The sequence below is a fragment of the Uloborus diversus genome, chromosome 8 (assembly GCF_026930045.1).
Source record: "Uloborus diversus isolate 005 chromosome 8, Udiv.v.3.1, whole genome shotgun sequence".
NCBI lineage: Eukaryota > Metazoa > Arthropoda > Arachnida > Araneae > Uloboridae > Uloborus > Uloborus diversus.
In genome coordinates this window covers 78,412,706-78,429,769 of record NC_072738.1, presented here as the reverse complement: position 1 = coordinate 78,429,769, position 17,064 = coordinate 78,412,706, and the positions used below count along the sequence as shown (strand labels likewise).

General features: G+C 35.9%; 1 protein-coding gene across 1 annotated transcript in view; it reads left to right on the top strand.

Moving 5' to 3' along the window:
• Positions 1-17,064, top strand: part of LOC129228269 (mitoguardin-like) — a 90,242-nt gene that overhangs the window by 652 nt on the left and 72,526 nt on the right. The gene's annotated exons all lie outside the window — the stretch shown is intronic.

Genomic DNA, 17,064 nt, shown 5'->3' with positions numbered 1-17,064 from the left:
TGTTTGAAAAGAGTGGAAAGATAAGAAATTTTGTTGAAATGCATCGTTTAATTATTCATGAATATGAAATGGTTTTAGTAACAATTGAAGCACATTTGTTTGAACAGAACTGTTTCAAAACTTTTTGAGGACCAAAGGCAGGGCTGTCCGAAGAGCTAACTGCGCCCAGGGTGAAAGTTTCCTGCCCCCCTCCTCCTACACACAGAAAAATGAAGTTACGTTTAACATCAGTGCATCATATGCGTGAATGCGTAATACTTGCATTTTTTAAATCTTAACGAACAAGAAAATCAGAAGGCTATGGGTAATACAAATTAAAGCAGTTTTTAATATTCATTATACATTGATACTCAAAACACTTTCCAAAAAATGAAAATGTTGAAAATCTAAGTATTTATCTTGTAAAATGTCACCCTACAACCATGGATTGGATGTATTTATGGGGGGGGGGGGCACAAAGGGGGACAATGCCTCCCAGGCTTGGGAGGACTTTATACATAGTAAAAATGTACCTTCCGAAATCTTAGAAGAAAAAATCATGATTTTTTTTCCTTTTTTGAATAGTTCAGAAGCGAAAATGAAGATAATAGCCACTGTCCTTTTCTAAGGAGGTCAGGGGCGGATCTAGAGGGGGGCCATGGCCCCTCCCAAAGCCTTGTGATTGTAGGAATTTTTTTAAGGAAAAAAAAGAAAAAAATATTATGAGAAGATAACAAAATTTAACACATGTATTTTACTGAAAAAGAAGTATAGGCCATAATTGGGAGATAAATTATATTCCTATCCTCAAAACAAAACTTATATTTCCAAAATTTTTCTCCATCTTTTACATCATTTCTTGATTCGAACTACAGACACTTGGACGATCTCTAAATGCTGCAGTTCTCAGAGTATAACTATTGTTCACAAGACAAAGAGAGCCTAAATTTTCGTTTTTTATGGCTTTAACTTTGGAAGTAGGAAGAGAACCTCCTTTTCCCATGCCCTTTCACAAATGCCTTGATATGTAGCAAAAAATTGCATTTTAAGTCTTTTATTTGGAAAAAATGTCAACGGAAACTAGCTTATCCAGCCCTTATCACTTAACTTGCTTAAAAGCAACTAAAATGAATTTTTTTGGGACTTCAATTACAAACGAGTTTGGATAGGACCCCCTTCCTCCCCCTTTATATCGTGATGATAACTTTAAAAGGGAGTTTTTTGGAGGAGCTTACGAATCTCCCATCCCTTTCTAAAATATGTATAAATATAGTTAAAAATCAAATTTTTAGAGCCTTAAAGGCAAAATATTTCCAGGAAGGAAGGATTCTAAGCACCTTCACCCTTTAATGTAAGCAAACATTACCTAAAGGTGCATTTTTAGGCTGGACAGCTGAAGAACTAGAAGAGCACCCATCCTCTTCTAACTTCTCAATGTATAATGAGAAAATATTTTGGTTTCTAAGCTTTATTTTCAAAAAGTATTTTGGGGCCAGCGCCCGAAACCTGACCTTTCTCCGTACATCATCAAAAATAGACAAAATGCGTTTTTAGTTTCCTAATTTTCAAAAATTACTCGGAAATTTAAATTTTGAAACATTTTCGAGGGAAATTCCTAAATCCATCCCCTCACCTAATGTCTCGATACCCCGATAATATAGTTTTTAAAACTTAATTTTAAGAAAATTTCTGGGGAGTTATCAGGGCCCAATATCCCAGTAGGCAGAGTAGGCAGCTGCCTAAGGCGGCAAACTCTTCAGGGATGGCAAATTTGCTATTATAATACACATTTTTTTGAATTAAATTGTTATTCTTGAAAGTAAAATATTAGCATTCTTTCATTTTCCACAGAGACAATTTTTTCTTGTAATTTAATAGTATTACTTTCACACATCTTATGAAAGTCAAATGTTTTTCAATCATGGTATTTGCCGAATTGTCAGCAAAATTGGCCGAATAAAATTTTTTTTGGGAGTTACTGTTATCATTTCATCGGGGGCCTCAGAATGTGAAACGCCATTATTTCTTCATAAGTTTGACAGTTTGAATCAGGGGAACACTTTTTCACGTTTCTTTGAGTGAAGGATATTTTGCTTCGTTTAGAGGGGGGAGGGGGGCGGCAGATTTCAAATTTGCCTACGGGCAGCATGGAGCTAAATTCGGCCCTGGGGAGTTTGTTCAAAAATTTCGGATGGCCCCTCCCAAAACAATCGGCTGGATCCGCCACTGAAGGAGGTGTGGGAGGGAGGGACACCGTAAAATGTATTATAAGTAGTAAAGCAGTCACTGGAATGCTAAATGTGTTGAAAACTAATGTGTTGAATGATTATAGTATGCTAATTACTAGAAAAACACAGAGTCAAAACAAAGGAGCAAATGGTCTAATCTTGTGCAAATGAAGGCTTCCTCCTTTCTTGTATTGTTAATTTCACATGGCCTGAATCGCATAACAGAAACATTCAAGCAATGCAAAATAAGCAACATACAGTCAGTAAAAGAACATTGAAGCTATGTAAAATAAACAACATTCAGCCAGCCTATGGTCTCTATCGGTGAATCCTACTATAGTGCTTCTCAACCGGTGTACCGAGGCACACCGGTAAGCCACGACCCCCCCCCCCCCCCCGCCCAAGGTCTGAAAATACCGCAGTGTGCCGCGGTATTTTCAGATTAGCAGAATAAGGAGGAACACCTATTTTACCTGTGCAAGAAATCACATATAATGTTTCTAGTTGCATCAACTGTTGCTATTTTCATCAAATCAAATACCAACAGTGCAGTGGCGGCTCGTGGGAGGGGCCAGAGGGGGCCCGGGCCCCCTCACTGTTTTCAGACCATAATTTAAAAGGGTAATTCTTCAAAAAGTGTAACTTTTCTGTCACAGGCCTTTTACAGTGAAAATTTTAAGGAACAATTCATTTAACAATGATTTTTAATTTCATCAAAAATATATCTATTTAAACCTGCCAACAATTTTTTAATAATAATTTTTATTTTAGTATATTTTTGGTTCACAACATGTGAAGTCTCACCTCCGTGGCATGTCACACCCCTGTGTGACTGTTTATGTTGCTCAATAACTTAATTAAAATTATATACTTATTTTTTGTTATTTCTTTCCCAAGTGTCTCAAATACTAATTGTTTAAGTATATTTATTTTTTTATATTATGTTTTAGTTCATTTTAGAAGGACAAGGAGTCATGTCACACAATAAATTGTCACCTCCGTTACCTAAGCACAAAATTCCATTTCTCATTAACACGTTGCATCAAATTTTATTTTCCATGATACAAGGGAGCCTCCTTGTTTATTTTCAGCCATAGTTAAAATTGTGAGATTTTTGTTGAAAAACAAGAAGATAGATTTTGCATTAAAAACTTAGTGTGGTTATTCTGACTTCTCACCTCCATGAACTTGAATTTCAGGTATGTAAATTAATGTAAAAAAGGAAGTGAAGTTATTTTCATATGCTTAACAAGTGCAGGTTGTAGCAACAAAGTAAAAAAAAATATTCTATGAAAAATTTATCTATTAGGCCTATATTAATGGCCTCATCTCCGTGAATCTCACCTCCATGACAAACCTTATCAATGTCATTATTTCTGAGGTGAAAATAAGTGATGGAGGAGAAATAAATCAATAAGAGACGTTCTACCAAAGTTATAAACTGCCTGCATATCCTCAAATTTACTAAATACCTACTATTTTTTAACATACATTTGAAACTTCTAACTAAGTCGTACTTTAACTAATAGAGCTTAATATTATATTCACACTAATCATTAAAATAGCTGATTGTTTGCACAATTAACAAAATTACTACTTTGAAATTAAATTGGCTTCGATTTTTAAATATTAAGTTTTTTCTTTTTTATTTCTGTGAACAAGGTGTTTTTTTTAATTTTTTTTATGGTATGAGCAAAATAATTTGAACTTAGCTGGGCCATTGTTTATTGTTACTTCCAGTAGGTAACACTTACATGTAAGAACGAAAAAAAGAAAACAAAAGGTTTCGAAATTGAAATATATTTGCGTTTAAAAGTTACCTTTTTTGGAGAATGACCCATAATTTTTTTTTTGTGCGTACGTGCTTGAAATTTAAAAAAAAATGGATTGTAGGTATGTGCGGGGGTTTTCTCGTTTCTTTTTTCTCCACTTATAAAGTTATCGCAAAAAGTTGTGTTCGTCACCATTCGAAGCTCTAAATTTGAACAAGTTTCAACCATTCAACTCGGACGAAAATCCACTGTTTCCATTTGCATGCAAAGACTTTTACTAGGTAAGTTGAATTTTTTAAAAAACTATTAAATTTTAAAACTTGAAAGAAGAAAAACCGGAAAGTACCTTTGAAACTCGATAAGGGCCAAATTTATTTCTAATTTTGAAGGTCGTCTTTTCTTTTTTTCAATAAGAACTGTGATATAGTAATCACATATATTTTCATAGATTCGTGTTTTTATTTCATGTGTTAGCATTTTCGGATTTTTTTATTTAATGGCGTCTTTTCTGAGTTTTTGGCGGCCATGTTTTCCCTTCTTCTTCCCACGATGCGTTGTCTCCCGTCTTTTTCACTCATTGGCCGTAGGCGTGGTCTAGTTTGGTGATGTCATTTTCCCGCGTTCCCATTCGCTGCGCTATGAATATCTGCTTTTCACGCGACCGCGTGGGTTTTTCGCTGGTAGGTTTCAAAAAAATTCCTGGGGTAGTCGAATGCTAACCGTGGTATGTGACGGAGCGTTGTGTCGTGAGGAGCGCGGACGCTTGACCTGTGAAGGGTCGTACGAAATGGCGACGATGGAGATATGAAATCTGGATGCATCTGCTTGATAAAAGATGTGAATTGTGAAGAAATTACACAGGAGCCATGGAGCCCTGTTTCTTACAACAAACGACTGTTCAGTTCAAAATTTGATCCAGTATTTAACCAAGAGTTTACAAAAAAAAAGATAAATGTTCGCTTCCACGTGGAAGTAGCTCCGATCCTGCACGGATGAAAATCAAGTTTTTTCACATTGTGACCCTTACATAAGATCAAAGAGGCAGGTGATGTACCTGCATATGGTAAGACCATGATAGTAGAAGCGGTTTGTGCGGTCGACATGAATTTAGTTCTGACTCCCACTGCGCCATTTTCTCCGTGAGTAATGGAACTTTCTCAGTCATTGCCGTGGTATAGTAGCCTGCTCCATGTGGGTTTTACATCATCTCCTTGGCTGATGTCACTATGATGAATTCTTTTGCTGCAACAACAAGCCGTGCCCTTTTTTTAGTCCCCCCATGTGCGATGCACATCCCTCTGCTGTGACAACCTGAATCCCTGCAATAGACTGGACTTAGAACTTAACCTACCTTAATTTTTTTTACATTTTAATCTTTTATATTTCATTCCATGTTCTGCGAAGTTTTGATTACTCCGCGGGAGCTCCCTAGGATCTTGGTATTCATCGTGTAAATGATAATAATCGGAATAAATCTTCACGTGTGACGCGCAAAAATTGTGGTTATTTTGTCTAAACAACATTGGGGTAAGTCAACCTTTTTCTCTTGTGTTCTACAAAGGCACCAAACATTGAGACGTCCTGGAGTTTTGCGGAAACACTTAAAATACGATCGGCCTAAATTTTTCCTCATTTTGTTTGTTTTTTGTTTAAGTTGGTGGTTTGTTTTCTAACAATTCGAAATTTTATCCACTTTACCACCACAAGAACATTTGGCAGGTTTTAACTCTCCTTTCCGAGGTCTTTTTATGCATTTTGCAACATCTGCTTCTAGTGAAAAAGCATTTGCTCTTTGAAACTTCTGAAACTGAGAAACGCAGTAGAGCAAAACAGATTTTAATTCGAAAAAAATAATGATGTTAGGGCAAATCTTAATTTCTTTTAAAGAGAAATCTTTGACTTAAAAGTTTTCAATAGTTACAGCTAATTGGTACCCCGCCCCATACTATTTCTTCCTTCTTTATCCAAGTTCGTCTGAAAATAAGTCTCTCCTGCGACCCCCCGCCGGAAACATTGCGGAACATCTCAACTTTCATTTCCAGATCTTCAATTTCGTAAAATTTCCATTGAAAGTCTCCGAATAAACTGTTGGAAGATTAAAAATAATACTAGTCGACCCGTGCGGAACTCCGCACCGTGCTTCGAATCGTTTCATAAGGTATTTCGCTCTTTAAGATTTTCAAAGGAAGAACATTATGAAGAAGAACCGAAAAAAAAGTAAGCGCAGATGAGGAGGCATGTAATTTAAAGACATCAGTAACAAAACCTCTTTAAATACAACGTTGTGATAATTTGATCATCGCTCACCTTTTGGTCGTACATATTTTCAATTCAAACATAAATATCATTAAAAGTGTGGCTGAGTAGTGACTCGTGAAAAAGCAATAATTGTGCATGTAAAAAAACAGGTTGTGGCAAATACAGTCCTGCCCATGTGAGCATCTGACCAGTGGCGGATCACCGAATAGGCGCATGAGGCGCTAGCTGGGGCCTCCAGCAAAGCAAGGGGCCTCGGAGCCGCGTCACTTCCTCAAAGATGGAAAGTCAAAATTTTGAGTGGAAAATGCTCAAAACTCCTGGAAATTGACAGTTAGCCATGGATTTTAGGCGCGGGTTGATTGCTCCCTACAGGGCCCCCTGCGTCTAAAGGGGCCCCAGGCTTCAGCTGTCTTTGTTTGAATTTTTCAGGGAGAAAAAATTTTCTTTTGAGAATTTGCCATGGAAAGTTATAATTTTGAGTGGAAAATGCTAAAAAGTCATGGAAATTGACAGTTAGTCATGGATTTCAGGCGCGGGTTGATTGCTCTCAATAGGGCCCCCCTGCGTCTGAAGGGGCCCCAGAATTCAGCTGCCTTCCTTTGATTTTTTTTTGGGGAGAAAAACTCTCTTTTGAGAATTTGCCATGGAAAGTCAAAATTTTGAGTGGAAAATGCTCAAAAGTCCTGTAATTTGACAGTTTGTCATGGATTTTAGGCGCGGGCTGATTGCTCCCAACATAGGGCCCTCTGCGCCTGAAGGGGCCCCAGACTTCAGCTGCCTTCGTTTGAATTTTTCTGGGACAAAAACTTTCTTTTGAGATTGCCATGGAAAATCAAAATTTTGAGTGGAAAATGCTCAAAAGTCCTGTAAATTGACAGTTTGTCATGGATTTCAGGCGCGGGCTAGTTGCTCCCAATAGGGCCCCCTGCGTCTAAAGGGCCTCCAGGCTTCAGTTGTCTCCGTTTGGATTTTTCTGAAAGAAAAAACTGTTTTTTTTTTTTTTTTTTTTTTTTGTGGATATGCTTTGGAAAATCATAATTTTGAGTGGAAAATGCTCAAAACTCCTGGAAATTGACAGTTAGTCATGGATTTTAGGTGCGGGCTGATTGCTCCCAATAATTCCCTCTGCATCTAAAGGGGCCCCAGGCTTCTGGTGGTTTTGTTTGAATTTGTCCAGAAGAGAAATTTTGGACATTTTTTTTTGTATGTGTATAAGGTTTAAAGTTTCAAAATATATATTTGTTTCTTTTCTCCGGAAAACTTCATCTAGCATATTTCGCACTCTACTCGGCACTTTTTCCGAGATCGGAGAATTCCCGCTTCTTTCCTTCAAGGTCGTATTTTGTCCCTGAAAAAGTGGGGTGTTAGATAAGAAGTAACAAAAGGAAAGGCATTTTTATGGAACTAAGACAGGGGGGTTGGGTTGACCTTGGAAAATCGCCGGGAGAACTGTTCTGTCCGGTACATTTCAATCCAATTCAGTAGTTCAGTCAGTGAGTGCTGTCTTTAACAGTGTTCAGAATCTTGCTAGTTTAATGAAAGAAAAAAGCATTTACAAAAATAAAACAGCCCTGGGATTTAGGTGAGCAATCACACTTTTTTTTTTCTCCAATGCGTTTTCCTTTTTGGTCATAAGTTTAAAAACGAAATTGTTTCAAAAGAGTCGGAAAAAGTTCTTTTTGAGGCAATGCTCCTACGTAACATTCTTTTTACGATGCTGAATTTTTCCTGCTGCCGAGCAGGGCTGCGGAGTCGGAAGGAAAATGGTTGACTACGACTCCAAGGTTTTGAAACATCCGACTCCGACTGCGGCTTTTTTATTTTTTTAAATTTATTTTTTCAAATCCCCCCTTATGGGGAGGGGGAAAAACTCCTAAATAGAGATTCAAATATTAATTCCCTTTTATGAAATTTTCGCGTTGTATTTTATTGTAAACCTAAGATGCATACAACGTTAGAAATTCAATATGAAAATCAAATGATCCGGTAGGTGCGATTTCTAAAGTAAGATTACCAAAAAGTCCCATTTTTTTAAAAAATGAAAAAGATTAATTTGCGCCCCTTTAATGTTTAACAGATGCTGATCAAATCATGTGCTTTCCATTTTTGAAAGCACTGAGAAGAGTGAGAGAAAGAGTTTTGAAAGAAAAAAAAAACTTTTTTGCTAAGTCAAAAACTTTTCTTGAGAGGTGGCGCCCCTCCCCCTCCCTCCCGGGTGGCACTCATCTGGTGGGTGACACCTCAACTTAATTTCAGAGTTTATAAAATTTGAGATTCTTTAATTCTGAAAAAATTCCCCAATAATAAATCTTAAATTTCATCTTAAAAATTTCAACAAAAATATTGCACTATATTGCGAAGAGAGGTCGTGTACATGTACGTCTTCAGCAAATTTTACACAAAATGCGGCGGCATACAGCTTTGTACGAATAGCTTTAACTATACCTACATTTCTTGGCTCAATTTTTAATTTTAATTTTTTAATTGACGGCTTCAGAATTAACCTTAATATGAAGATTTTAGGATTAATTATAATTATTGAGTGTTGTAAGCAATAAATCATATACTAATTTTATTTTGTACTTTTCAGTGTTAATCAAGCTTTCTTAGATAAAATTTTTAGAATTAAAAAAACATTTAGGGGAGAGTGTTGTACCTTGGGGCACTGCTAATTTCTAAGAATCTATTTTTAGCAGCCATGTTTTTATAATCTCTAATAGTAACCTTTCACCCTAAATGGTGCCATAGTAAAAATCAGCATCAAATGAGTAAAATTGACGATTTTGTGAGAGAAAGAGAATTTAATGACTCAAAAGTAAATATTTTCTTCCTTTTCATTTCATTTTCCGTCTTTGTATGTATTTGTAAATTTAGTCAACTGAATTTTATTCTGTTATAAAAGAGAAGTACTGTCATTATTTTCTCATAAGCAAATTATTTATAGTGCTTCTAGATTGACCATCATTTTGGTTTTCATTAAACCACGTGGTGATTGTACCTTGGGAAAGCCAAACATTTTGTACCTTAGGACACGTTCCAAGGTACAACATATGCATGGTTCTTAATAATTAAGATATGTTTAGGAACATGGAACAATGTTCTAATCTTATATGTAGTCTTTTAAACAACTTTTTCTTTTTTGGTGCAAAATTGGTTCAAGTATAATAAAGCTGTTTCCTGAATCATGAAGACTTTCCCATAGAACAACAGGATGTGCCCCAAGGTACAATAGGATGTTGAACCTTGGGGTAGCTTGGAACTTATACTTTAAATGGCTGGCAACATTTTATTTTCAAATTGTCTGAGTTAAAAAATATATATTCTATAGAAGTATGTTGAGCTATTTTAATGTGACTTTTAGATTTTAAATTTGATTCAAATAATTGACGTTAAAAATTAAAATATAAAAAGTGTTCAAAGGTACAACATTATCCCCTATATTTTATCGGATCTTTTGTATTTGTGCTTTCGTACCAACACTCTTTTGAATTTACTAAGCACCCTGAGAAGTTTCTCGACTTGCTCAAGCGATACATGCATTCCTTTTACTATTTTATAGCAGAGATCGAGGTAAAAAATATATTTTTATTTCAAAGTGATTATTTAGGAAATGTTAGGCACCAAAATTGTTTGCTGACAGTTGCTATCAGTTAAATTAAGTTAGAAAATAAGCAAACTAGGAGACGGCGTAGGTAGCTGTTACAGAAAATTCGATAAACAATCAAGCCAGCTGGTTGCCACAATGAGTTATTTTCTTATTAGTAGGTATTTATACATGTGATCAAATTAATTTTTAGTTTATTTTTCAAAAAAGGCAAGGAGAGTCAGGGAAAATTAAAGAAAAAAAATGAAACCCGGAGTCGGAGTCGACATGTTTTCGAACGACTCCGACTCCTTTACCCTGAAATGAGCCCAACTCCGACTCCACAGCCCTGCCGCCGAGTTATGATTATTCCACAGCTGTCTTTTTTGTGTGCAAGTTTTCCGTAAAAAAAAAATGCTTTCCTGCGCACAAAACTAAATTTTTATAGTTTGTTTTCAACTGTCGCGTAGGGTGTTTAAGTAGTTATATCATATTAAACCAAGATTTGTGTTCTTTGAATAGAAGACATGATTTTTACTAACAGAAGTTTCTGATATTCGCTGATGTTTTTTTCCCACGTTTCTGAGTTAACGTAATGGTGTTGTTTCGGTCAAGTTGATACATTGCGTTTAGATCTATAGTTGAAACCGAATAATACTTAGGCTCACAAATTTTAATGGTTATTTTCTTTTTTCAGAAAGGCTTAGAAATGACCCCCCCCCCCCTTACACACACACACACAAAAAAAAAAAAAAAAAAGAGAGCATCCAGGATTCGCATTTGAATTTCGACTTCTTTAATTCAAATTACGCTTTTTACAATCATGAATTGCGATAAGTACCTACACGTTGGGTTTCTTGTTTCTACAAATGGAAGAGAATGGAAATATTCAAGAACGTTACACCCGTCATATTATCACTTTGGATTTTCTAGAATAATACGCATTAGCGGAGTACACGGGGGGGGGGGGGAGAGAAGGGACACTTGTTGACCCGGGCCCGAGCCTGATGGGGGCCCAAATAGTTGGGGTAAATAATATGGAGGGGGCCTGTAAGAGTTTTATTTGTGATGAGTCTCAAAATTTCTGTACACCCTCCTGGTAATACGAGACATATCCACAAAAAAGAAATGGTGATTCTGATGCGGTAATATACAGATGAAGAATTAATAGCCCATATCGACCAGTAGGTGCACTTATAATAAAGATTATTTGCAGCGTATAACGTTATGTATTTTTATTTCTAATCAATCTCATAAGATGGGAATTAGTAATTTTTTGTTCTGAAAAACTTAATTTTACGCAAAAAAAGCCTTTTTTAAATGCCAAGTCTACTTGAGCTAAGCCTCAGTCAGGGGCGGTATTTTCAGCATTTCGTTTGGGGGGTCGATTTTCTTGAACAGGATTTTCCTCAGTATGGTATAAAATACATATTGGTTAACAGGAAGTGATAATAAAGTGGTTTTAATGTTAAGAATAATAAGGCAATTTTGATTTTGAGAGCGAGACGTGAGAATTCGTGATTGCTCAAAAAAAAAAAAAAAAAAAAAAAACTTGAATTTTTGGTATCTTGAATTCAAATTATGTTTTTCGCAATCACGAGCGTGTATGTTTGTGTAGGCGCATGTGTGTGGGTGCGTGTGTGTGTATGTATGCATGTGTGTGCGTGTTGTGTCTGCAGTGCTGTGTGTGTAGGCGTTCGTGTGTGTGTGTATGTAGACATATGTGTTTGTGTCTGTGTGCAGGCATGAGTGTGCGTATGTGTGTATGTAGACATATGTGTTTGTGTACAGGCATGAGTGTGTGTATGTGTGTAGGAGTGTGTGTTTGTGTCTGTGCGCAGGCATGAGTGTGTAGGCGTGTGTGTGTATGCGTGTGTGTGTAGGACATGGGCGCAACCTGGAGACGGTTTTCGCAAGAGGAGCAGCATCTTGAGGCCGGTCGATGCGACGGTGGTGCTGGCAGAGGGTGCTGGCGGGAAAATAAAATCAGCGTAACGCCAAAAACAGTCAAATGAGAACAATAAGCAATCGTGATTGCTCAAAAAAAAAACCCTCAAATGAATGAAATTACTCTAGAAATATTTAAAAGAGCGTAATTCGGAGAAGATAGCCATACTTTATTTACATTAACTAAATCAAATTTACTTTTAGCATCTCACTCGAACAAAATATTTTGTGAGAATCTTCTTTCAAAACAACCCTTAAAAACTTCATTTCGCTTATTACTTCAGCGCAACAGTTTATTCTTTTGTGTATCTACTTGACTCATGTTGAGTATAGTTAATAAATTTCGATAAGATATTATTGTTGCGAATACATTATCTCTACAAAGGTTTGAAATCATTATTTAATAGGAAAATAGTGCTTGCATCCGATGAAATTTTGATTTGGTACGTAACCCTCGTAACGAAAAATATAAAATAACAAATATAACAAAAATCAAAATGTAAAATGTGCCTAAACTATAACCGGTCTAGCCTATTAAGTTATCCTTTAAGTATGGATTTCATTATACTGTACAATTTTCAAGAAAGAAGCAAAAGCAAATCTCTCACGAAGGTTTTCATCAGATTTTAAATATCCCGTAAAGTTTGTCTACTGCTGTATTTTTGAAACTATACAGTTTCGAAAATTGGGAAGGGGGGGGAGGAGGAATTGATCTCTATCTATTGTTTTGAAAAAAAATCGATTAAAGGCAGTCCCTGAGCTCCATCCCTTACCCTAATGTCAATAAATATAACCTATAATCGTGTTTTTAGGACTTCAATTTCAACAACTTTCCGCTGAGACCCCTACACCCAGGACCGGATCTATGAATTTCGGAACCCCTACAACAAAACTTGTAGGGCCTCAGAGGCCAGCACACTGTTAAAACTACAGGATGCATTCGGCACCTTTCTGGAGAGAAACGCTTGTTCACCAGCGACACCCAATACGGAGCCGAAATCGCACCTCTAAATAGGGTGAAAAACAGGCACGTTTTAAAAAATAGACAGCCGGAGTGAAAAAAAGGAACCTTTGGAGAGAGAAATGGCACCCTTACTATAGATCCTCCTCCCCCCCTCCCCCGTATTGTGTGCGTTTTCGAATACAGTTGTGGTTTTTTTTTAAGTTTTGTTTTGGTTTATGATATTCTTCGTTTTGGACATTTTTCTCATTGAACTCGATACTGGAAATGATTAAAACATGTAATTACAGCATTTGATCATATTTCAGAGTTTTTCAACATAGTTAAGAAGTGCTCATTGCTCTAACTCAGTGTTTCTCAACCTCTTTTGACTCACGGGCGCGGTAAAAGCAAATGAAAAACTTTGCGAACCAGTGAAATCTTTATCGTTTTCTTAAAAATTCATAAAATAAATAATATTAATAATAACTCTGGGGCCGTTAAAAACATGTGAAAAATTCAGACGAGTTTTTTTTTTTTGCAAAAAGTAATGTTAAGAATTAATAAAACAATAAATATCTACCCCTTTACTTGGTATCAAAGATCTGTCACAAATCGTTATAATTTGAAGACGAGTAATTATTTAAATAATGTGAGAAATTATACATTTACTAAAACCTTGACGCATTCCGAAAATGAAGCATAGCTGTACTTATGGATTATTTACATGAAGAGCCAAAAATAGTCAGGGATATTACAGTTACGGAAAAACAAAATCGTTTCATAAACGTTAATCAAGAGTAACAAAATAAAATGCACATGAAGTTTTTCGATAGTTAAAAAACCAAAAGAAATTTATAACGCTATCCAGACATTAACCGTTAACAGGAAATGATTCTAACACTTGAATGAAAAAGCCAAAAAAAAAAAAAAAAACTAGACTGAGAGAGATTTTTTTTTCGCTAGCTTTCTGTTATAATCTACGTAGCACAAGAATCATTTTTATTAAGATTCTCACTTGTTGATTATTGATATCTCATAGCTTTTTTTTTTGGTGATTAATAAAAGCTGCTTATCGAGTACTCAAGAAAATAATGACAGATATTTTTAGTAGCGTTTTGAATGATGGAAATTTCACGATAGTAACGGTTAACGGAAACTAAAAGACAGTAACGGTAACTGAAAAGTAATAAATGCACTTTTAAACACTTAACTATGTTTGAAAGCCCTAAAAGCTACAAAGTGATCAAAAGCTGTACTTACTTGTAATTTCGGATAATTAATCCAAGAAAAATTGTGTTTAAATCCAATAGTGTACTTCATTCAATGTGAAAGACACACAAACGCAATCATCATTTGTCCGCCATATTGAGGTGGTTGAATGTATGTCTAAGGCAAAAGCGCATGCGCAATGAGTCCTTTTTGTGATTGCATGCTGTTTCGGCTCCTCTGGTCTATTTTCTAGCTTGCATTGCACCTTCAGGCACTATGCTTTCACATTAGAGGGAATATTTTCACTCGTCTGGAACCCCTGATTATAACAGTGCAGTGTATATTTGTAACGTTAGTAAGTCTTACAGTGCTAGATTTTTTCAGTTTTTTCTTCAATTTCTTGGGCCGTAAAAAGACCAGGTGCACCCCCGCACTACGGGGTCTGCGGGTGCGCAGATCCGGACCTGCCTGCAGCTACACCTGTGTGCCCCCTAACATCATCAAAGAAAGCCTATAACAGCGTTTTTAAAACTACGAGTTTAAAATTTTTCATGGGGGAGAACCCCCGGACCCCCCTCTCTCCTTATTTTGCCTATCCAATTAAAGGTTCTCTTTCTCCTCTCTCTTTTTTTCTGGCCAAATGAAAAAAACTCCCGCCTCTAAGATTTTTTTTTTCTCTCTGGTTGCGCCCCTGAATGATGCGCATTGAAAAACAGGGGAAAGCTGGGATTTTGCTAGATGGTCTGAAATTGGGGTTCAGATCTCACACCCTGCACTACCTAAATTACCAAAAAACAAAGACAAAATTTTTCGCAGTAAACTTTTTTTGTCAGAAATGTCGTTGTTTTTCCTTTTTAAATAATAATTCCCCCCCCCCCCCAAGCTTGTTGATTCAAAAAAATATAATTTTTTGCATTGTAAATATAGGAAACCATATCACTTTCGTTGTGTCAATTAAAGGGGGCCTCCGGATAGGTTGCGCCTGGGGCCCCAAAATCGCATGATCCGCCACTGCATCTGACGGGAAAAAAAGAAACATTAAAGAGATATTTATTGGCACGGATTCGAATTGGCGCCATTCTGATTAACAGCCCGACACCCCAACAAACCTAGCAATTGCGCCTTCCTTTTCGAAAGCTATTCATTGAAGGAATGCGTAGTAAAAAACAGCAAAAAAGCTTTTTGCCAAAATAGTAAAAAAAAAATAATAATAAGATCATGCTTCTATGTTTTGTCATTAACCAGCATGATACGATTTAAAATTATTCGCAAAGCATGGAATTTGATTAAAGAATGACGAAGATCTCACGTAGCGATTGAAACGAACATTCTAGAGAAGCAATAAATTAGATTGAAAATAAGTGTTTTTATCTTTGAATATTGAACTATTTCACATAGAAGGTTGCTTTAACCGTTACGGCTTAAATGCCCGCACATGTTACTCTTTTATTCGAACACTCAAAATTCAAAACCAAAACCAATTGAACTGAGTCCGTTTTTTAAGTGTAACTTTTCGAACGTAGACAAAATGTATTTTTTTTTTTTTTAGCAGAATGCAGAGGAGTAGAAAATGATTTCTTGCTAATGAAGATAATAATATTTTAATGCTTTATATCGTATTCGCTCGAATAAAAACTTCACTGGGTGAAACTCGTAGTTCTAATTTGGCGTAGTATTTTTTCATTTGCACAAATGGTCGAACACTGCTATTAGAAACATCTACATTTCAGCATACAATGAAAATGTTTTTCTGCACAAAAAGGATTTCCTTTTGGTAAATCTAATACTTTTTTATGCTTACATTATGCTGAGTGATCTGGATGTAGTCAAAGCTTAAAAAAAAGGAAGAACACCCTTCGATTAACAGTCAACTTATCCAAATGATAACTGTAGCCTGCATAAAGGAGTAAAAACACCAAGTAGCATTCCCACTGCATTTATTTTATTACGTTTGTATGTTATGAGTACATGTAATGCGTAATACTAATATAAATTTGATATTATATCGGACAGCCAAACTTGCCCGAAGTTCAGATAGTTTGTAGCCGAACGCTCTACCGAAAAAAATTTATCAATTTAGCTGAACAACTAAGTCCAGTGCTTTTAAGCTTTATTAAAGTATGAACACACACACAGGCTATTTTTTTTTTGCCGAGAGCGACGTAAAAAATGGAAAACTGCATTAGAACTTTGCTTTTAAAAAATGCGTAAGAACTACAGGCTGCATCAAGGTTTTGAAACAGCAAGGGGCGTTTTCGAAAACTTGATTTTTCGACCGTAAGTCTATTTTTCTTCATTAGCCAGCCTGGTAAGATTTAAAATGAGAAGGGAATAATATATAAGATATTGAAGAAACATTTTTTTATTCTTGAAAATTTTTACAATTTGTTACCGCAGGCTGCTTGAACCGTTATGACTTAGATGGCAGCACGTGTTCATCAGTTAACAGCACGTTTAAAATACAAAGTAAATTGAACTATGCTCTTTTTTAAAGCATAGCTTTTCGAATGTAATAAAAATGTGATAAGCTATTTGTTTTTTTGCAAAAAGAAGAAAAAATATATTTTACCCTTCAAATTGAGGTAGTAATTTTTTTATTTGTACAAAGAGTCAAAAACTCATTAGAAGAATATATATTTCAATATACGATTTATTATTTTTTTCTGACTAAAAAACAATTCTATTGTAGTCTGAAATCTTAAACCTGTTACATATATTTTCGCTTACATTATGCTTTAATTTTCTTACCACAGCCAAAGCTTAAAAAGAAAAGAAAAAAAAAACGTACAATTCAGAAGTAATTTAGCACAAAGTCACTTCAAGTGTTCATATCAGCAAGGAGCGTTTCCTTCTCATTTATTCTATTCCTTCATATTTGTTATTCAATTAATTAAGTGTTCATGTAATGCGCGATATTTCTCTAATTTTTTGTTGCAGATTGTCCGGACGTGGGCCCGAACACGCATTCTCCCGGTTACGAAGAGAACGCTCTGCCGATCAAGCTATCCAGCTCTGTCGGTCACAGCGCAAATTAAAGTTATAAGTTTAACCGAAAACCTCATTCTGGTTCTTTAAAACAGGTTTTTCGGCTGAAAAAAACAATTTTCAGACCGTGGGTCTATTTTTCGTCAGTAGCCAGCACCA